Here is a 7253-nt window from a genome sequence, read left to right on the forward strand (position 1 = left end):
TCTTGGGAGCTTCCAGCATCCTCATGCACCTCCTACACTGGCGCATAGACGACAACCACGGTTGACTAGCTAGATCTAGATCTAGATCTGGATCTAGATTTGATTTTTTTTTGTTTTCTTGTATAACTTACCGCCGGCGAACTACACAGGTGCACCGGGGATAACGCAAGATACCGCTGGCGCACCGACTGGTGCGCCGGCAATAAGCTATTATCACCGGCCTGTTCCCACCGGCGGGCTGTAGTGCGCCGGCAATAGCCCATTTTGGTGTGCCGGCAATAAGCCTTTTCCTAGTAGTGGTATCAAAACCCTAGCTGCACCGGATTCAGTTGATCTATATTATATATTTGTATGGGTTCAGATTCATAAATTGCCTAATGTTTATCGACCAAAGTCTCTTATAACTAATTTGGTTGAAAAGAAGGTCGGCGAGGTGTCAGAGGTGAAAACTGCTCTACAAGGAGTGAGAAACTTTGTTCGTGGTAGGGTGAATACAAATGTAAGAAAACCATTGGCCATATTTGTCACGTCTCTAGAGGAGGTGTAAGGGAGTTTTACAAGATTCAGTTCGAGAAGTTTCAAAAAAATTGCGATGAGAAGCCTTCATCCCCATCACCGAAGCGTAGGAAGGGTTCAAGGTACAAGCTAAAGGCCGCGATGCAGGGCTCGCTGGGTCCCAGTCGTCAGCGGCGGAGGGGTATGACGGGCAGTAAAAGCGCACGATCAAGAACACAGAGGAGATCTTCTAGTTGATCTTCCCTTCTAGTTTGGGGTTAGGATTCCAGCGAGTTAGTAGTGGCATAATCTATGTGTTGGATACTGATCAACTTGTTTTTCGATAAGGAGTATATATTAATATCAAGAAGATACCAATTACACCCAGTCACTGCAACAACGCAATACTCTAATACCATTACGGATGCACACAGCCAAAAAAATAAAGAAGAAATACATAAAAGAAAAGTCCCGCTACGGTATTCCAGCCCTAGCATCAATGGTACATCCTCCACCAAGACAACACCTGAACTCCAGACTCTCCAAAAGCAACGCCTCCAAGAAGGTAACAGTGCACAAACACTATCGTCGCCCGATCAGAAGACCTTAGGTTTTCACCCTGAAGATAGTCCCTGCTTTCAAAACAATGCCTTTAACAAGGTCATTGCCAGGCACAACCAGTTAAGGTCAGACCTTGGATTTTTATCCTGAAAGGTAAGACTCTGGATTTCACCTGTATTGCCGCCCCCTCTTGCATACCGCTGATACGAAACCCAGAATACCAAGCAAGGCCCTCAACAGCGCTAAAAAACTTGAACCTCCATAGCAAGTCCTCCAATCCGGCCATCATGGTATTCTCCGCCTCTAACTTCGCCATGGAGCATGTTTCCATATAGCAAGAAAGAACAGAGCTTCACGATGCTCCCTCCAGAAACCAATCGGCCGGAATAAAAGCATGGGTGCATCCGACCGAATACCACCGACCAGCGAACTCCAGGCAAAAAAAGCGTTGTTACATCCGCCGGTGGAGCTTTCCGGAACACACCACTTCGGCCAGATTAGGAGAGACTGACTTCAGGAAGGTCTCCATCTTCGCACAAGAAAGACCCTAGGACCACCACCTTTATTCATGCCAGGCGAGCAGCCCCCACGCCACTAACCGGCTGCGGAGAAGACGACCGGGCACTGGATCCGGCACGGCTGCGGGGAAGACGCGATTAGCCAGCAGTCCTGCAAGGGAACAACCGCAGCAACGCACAAACCACCGCCAGGTTGCAGACTCCATTCCAGGCACGCACAGCCACAGCCCACATGGCCCAGATCGGCCCAGATCATGCGTCGCCGGTGAACAGCGCCGCCGCAGCCCATCGCGGAGCCGCCCCGCGCTGCATCGCCAACGACCACGCCAACCCAGGCCGCCTTGGCCTACCACCCACCGCAGTCCTCCACCTCGCCCTCTCCCCGCGCGAAGAGGAGGCAAAAGAGGGCCGCCCTCCTGCCCTGCGCCTTCGGCGGCCGGGCGCCGCCACCCCCGGCGGCGGCAGCGGCAAGGGGAGCTCGATATCTTGGCTGTTTGGCGGCGGGGAGGGGCGCCCTCCGGAACCGCCCGTGCGAGCGGTCCCACTGATCAACTTGTTATGAATACACGATTGGTTAGGGCACGTACAATGGGGTGATCTCAGTCTTCCCTTAGAGATGCCACGTTACATTTTTGCTTAGTTGGAGAAGAGAGAATGAAGAGAGAGAAGACTATCTTCCCTTAGCTAAGGGATTATCTCTTACGAAATAAGGGAAGACTATTTTCTTCATTGCATCACATATGTCTTCCCTTAGCAACAAATTTCCTACTAAAATTTAATTATTAATATTACTTGCTAGAGATGGCAGTAAGAGATAATGCGTTGTATGACTTATATCTAATGCCTTCTCTAGCTGATGTGGCGGGGTAAGGGAAAACATGCCTTTTCCACCATTGTACATGCCCTTATTATCAATTATGGTTTTGTCTAATTCTCGACTGCCTGGATTTTCGCTAAAATTTATCCACCAAAAGCTCCACATTATCTTTACTATTATATTGGAGTTGGGGATGGTGCACTTTGACATCAAACATTGGATAAATCATAACCGTTAAATCAAACGCAGCCGTCCAACCACTCACGCCGTTCTCACTTGGAAAGCTATCCACCAATCACGGAATACCATCAATTACGCGAATATTAATCTCAACAAATCATTTGGAAAGAAATCACAAATAATAACGAAAATAACATGGAAAGCTATTCTCTCTTGGGCTGGTACGTACTTCCTTGTAAACGCTAATCAAGCACCAAATCGGATCTCACCAGAAAAATCCACCAAATCATCACACGGCTGGCCCAATGCATCAACGAACACTATCATCTTCACCATCGGCCGCCCGAATAGTGGATAGCCCCGCCGCCTCCTGCTGCTTCCCGATGGGAACTTCCTGTCCGTCCAGGAGCTCTTCGTCTCTCTCAACCTCCTCTTCCTCTCCATCTTCCGCCACCTCCATGCTGGTAATAACATGCACTCTGGCCATGCCACACCGATGCAGGATCACCTCCAACTTTCCCTACGCGGGGTGGCGACCGACGAGGATGACGTACGACAGTGATGAGGAGGGACGTAGGATCAAGCTGTCATCGATGCTTACCTCCTCCTCCTGGGCGCAACATCCCCGGAACCTCGATCTGGCACGTAGCCACGGTCGCCCAAATCGGACAGGTCGGTAGAGGTCTGGATACCCCAACAATCCTGGCATAATGTAGATTGGATCACCTCCATCGGTCATTTATCTCGTAGGGTATTGTAATCAATATTATCATGTAGCCAAAATAAGTAATTTTACTTCTTTAAGGTAGTGAACACCTCCATCCAATTTTTACTATTATATTGGAGTTGGGGATGGTGCACTTTGACATCAAACATTGGATAAATCATAACCGTTAAATCAAACGCAACCGTCCAACCACTCACGCCGTCCTCACTTGGAAAGCTATCCATCAATCACGGAGTACCATCAATTACGCGAATATTAATCGCAACAAATCATTTGGAAAGAAATCACAAATAATAACGACAATAACATGGAAAGCTATTCTCTCTTGGGCTGGTATCGTACTTCCTTGTAAACGTTAATCAAGCACCAAATCGGATCTCACCAGAAAAATCCACCAAATCATCACACGGCTGGCCCAATGCATCAACGAACACTACCATCTTCACCATCGGCCGCCCGAATAGTGGATAGCCCCGCCGCCTCCTGCTGCTTCCCGATGGGAACTTCCCGTCCGTCCAGGAGCTCTTCGTCTCTCTCCACCTCCTCTTCCTCTCCATCTTCCGCCACCTCCATGCTGGTAATAACATGCATTCTGGCCATGTCACCGATGCAGGATCACCTCCAACTTTCCCTACGCGGGGGTGGCGACCGACGAGGATGACGTACGACAGTGATGAGGAGGGACGTAGGATCAAGCTGCCGTCGATGCTTACCTCCTCCTCCTGGGCGCAACAGCCCCGGAACCTCGATCTGGCATGTAGCCACGGTCGCCCAAATCGGACAGGTCGGTAGAGGTCTCGATACCCCAACAATCCTGGCATAATGTAGATTGGATCACCTCCATCGGTCATTTATCTCGTAGGGTATTGTAATCAATATCATCATGTAGCCAAAATAAGTAATTTTACTTCTTTAAGGTAGTGAACACCTCAATCCAAGTGATGTTGATCAATTGCCATGTTGCTCGGTTTCCAAATCTGGAGCTATTAGTGTTACTTCTCTGAAATTTGACATTGCATATTACATGGTTTTCTGAATTTCTTGGGCTTCCAGCTTCCTCCCGTCAAGATGAAATCTTGTTGTATGGCAAGGACCCTACCCTTCATCATGGTGGTGTTTGGCTAGGCTTCAGCAATCAAAGGAACTAGGATCGCTTTGCATCTGGACGACGGTGACACTGAGGTGCTAGCCACAGACATCGTTCAAGCACATCAGGTGAGAGGTGGGATGTATATTCTTAGATTGTTTAATATTGCAACTATTGAGATGGTTTCATACATTCATATCACGTTCAGTTGAGTTTTCTGTAGCTGAACAACTGAGAACTACTTTTATTTCAGTTGCAAAGATTGAATTCTAAACTGGTAATCACCTATCAGTATTCATTTTCAGTATTGTCATCTAGAACTGTGCCTCATTTTTTTCATCCCATTATCATCAAGAATATTATTATCTATTATTTATAGATTTTTCCTATGAATAGCCTAGACATATTTAGTATAAGATGCCGTTTTTAAAAGATTGGACTGTACTTATTCTACTACTTCCATTTGCATGCGATCAAGTGAAAGCATAGGTCATGGATTCCCACCGGTCATGTATATGTGCATTCATGGGTCAGATCATACTTAAAATCTGCAGGCAAAAAAGATTACTCGCTATAGAACTATACTGGCATATGCATCATTCTTGGCTGCCTTTATTTTTTCTTAAAAGCTCGACCATGTTCTGTTGGACTTTATCTCTGCAATCTTCAGTTTTGTTTCTTTACCTTACACTAACCACACAATCTGCATTTACAAACATCTTCTTGTTTCTTGAATTCATTCAGAATATCCTGCAACAGTTTTTAGTATTCTACAAAACCATGTTTTGTTGAACTTTATCTCTGCAATTTCAGTTACGTTTCTTTACCTGACACTAACCGCACAATTTTAATTTGCTAACATCTTGTTTCTTGACTTCATTCAGAATAGCCTACAACGGGTTTCAGTATTCTACCAAATCATGGCCCTTGAGCAGAAATAAATATAAAACGAGAGAAGATGTCAGGCACCGAATATGGAGGCATCATGATACATCATTGGTCATTTCCATCTTTTATGTGTGATTTTTGATTGTCGTTGTCATTCTCAGTGTAAAGCTTATCCGCTGACATGTGTTATCATTACAAACCTTTATTTTAGGTGTACTCTTTCATTGACACACCCTTAAAGGTTTCCAACCGTAGTTTCTGCTGCTGAACTTTCATGTTGTGTGGATTGTTGCAACGAAATTGTCCGACTGGTGTCACCGCCTCCATCAGAGGTATAAACATTTAAACTTGTTCGCAAAATTGAGGTTATTTTCTGAAACTTGAAGGAGCTATCCTCCTTTGCATAAGTATAAAGATGAATGGTGATGAAATCCAAATTATTTGATGCACGTAGTTCTTCATTTGGGAAGCATGGTTAATTTTACAATTTTACTTTTAATCCCTTTTGGGCTGCTAGAAATTGATGACGATTCAAGCATTAAGAAAGCTGAGGTTGTGGGTTAAAGCTGGTAGATCAGCAATACTGCCTTAAGTTAAAGCTCACACTTGTACTTGCTTCTGAGGTGTGTTTTTATGGCACCCTATAGTTTTTGTGTCCAGAATATTATCAATTAATTTATACTAAAAATCTGAATGAGGGTCAATTTCTTCTCATTGGTATCATCATAGAATGAGGTCACATAAGAAGCCCTCAAGAGATCTTAAAGGAGAAAATTCTGGTTGGGGTTAAAACTTCAGCCATAAGAACCTGAATATATACTGGGAAATGAGATCTGAGAACCAATTATAACATTTAAAAATATGTAAATTTATAATATATGTATGTGCCTTATTGATTTAGTGATTTACCATGAACCACTACTTGGAGCTATCGAACGACCTGGGTAATAAATTTTCTTGATTGGCGATACGATGTCCATATGGTAGTAGATGGTGGTCATGACTAAGAGAACATGCTTATGATTATTTCATCTTCCCAAAGTGTATGCATGTGGCAAAAAATGTAGCAGCAATCCTCATTTTTTTCAGAACTAGAATTTGACAATATTTTCTGCAGTGGATAATAACTATTCTAGAATCAGGAATCTTTTATGTGTACCACCGTAATATATCTTGTCTTTTTTCTCCTGATCCTTATTGATGTATTGAAAGGAACGAAATAATGCTCGTGTTACGCTCAATTTTCTTGTTTTGTACAACTTTTTGAACTATACCTCTTACAAGAACTAGACCTTGCCTTAGTTAATTCATCAAAGGATAGTTGTTTTGGTGAGGAAACGAAGTTTAACTTGCATATTAAAAACTAAATTTGTCAGGTTACATGCTATGTGCTTACAATTTTCATTTAATGGTCATTTAGTTTGCACTAAAAGGATGTATGTACTCCACGTTTTTGGGTGGATATTATACTTATAGAGATCAATTACATGTGCAGTTTTGTCGAGTGTTATATGTACAAGCAGCCGGAGATGAGAGGAAAATGCACTACATGAAGAGGAATTGGGTTCATTGGAGCTCGGTAGAAGGATGATGTGTCATGGCCAAGCATATAATCTGATCATCTTCTTGCCACGTGCAGGGGGGCTTGATGTCAAGATACATTACCGAGGTGCAGACTTTTGTAGCAACACACATACGTTGACACAAGGATACGCAACGTGGTACATTTTAATCAAAATCTGTATGTATCTTAGCAGCACATGTCACTTGAGATTTGAGGAATTTGTTTGTGGTCACATAGTGGGAAATGATAGGTGCGTCATGCGTGGCATTCATAGTTGTAAAGCAGTCAACTATTTGAGTAATTTATCTTCATATAATTGTTTATGCAGCTTTTGATCCCTTGAAGTTATTTTGAGTGCACATCAAAATGGACATCAATTTGTTATAAACTGTAAGTACCATTTAGAATGTGGACAT

General features: G+C 43.8%; 1 long non-coding RNA gene across 1 annotated transcript; it reads left to right on the top strand.

Moving 5' to 3' along the window:
• Positions 1–4360: 4360 nt before the first annotated feature.
• LOC139837708 (uncharacterized) lies at positions 4361–7023 on the top strand. The gene is made up of 3 exons (XR_011754357.1): positions 4361–4513; positions 5270–5605; positions 6769–7023. It is a non-coding gene; the product is annotated as an uncharacterized lncRNA (long non-coding RNA).
• The last annotated feature ends 230 nt before the right edge of the window (positions 7024–7253 follow it).

This window comes from Lolium perenne, chromosome 1 (genome assembly GCF_019359855.2).
Source record: "Lolium perenne isolate Kyuss_39 chromosome 1, Kyuss_2.0, whole genome shotgun sequence".
NCBI lineage: Eukaryota > Viridiplantae > Streptophyta > Magnoliopsida > Poales > Poaceae > Lolium > Lolium perenne.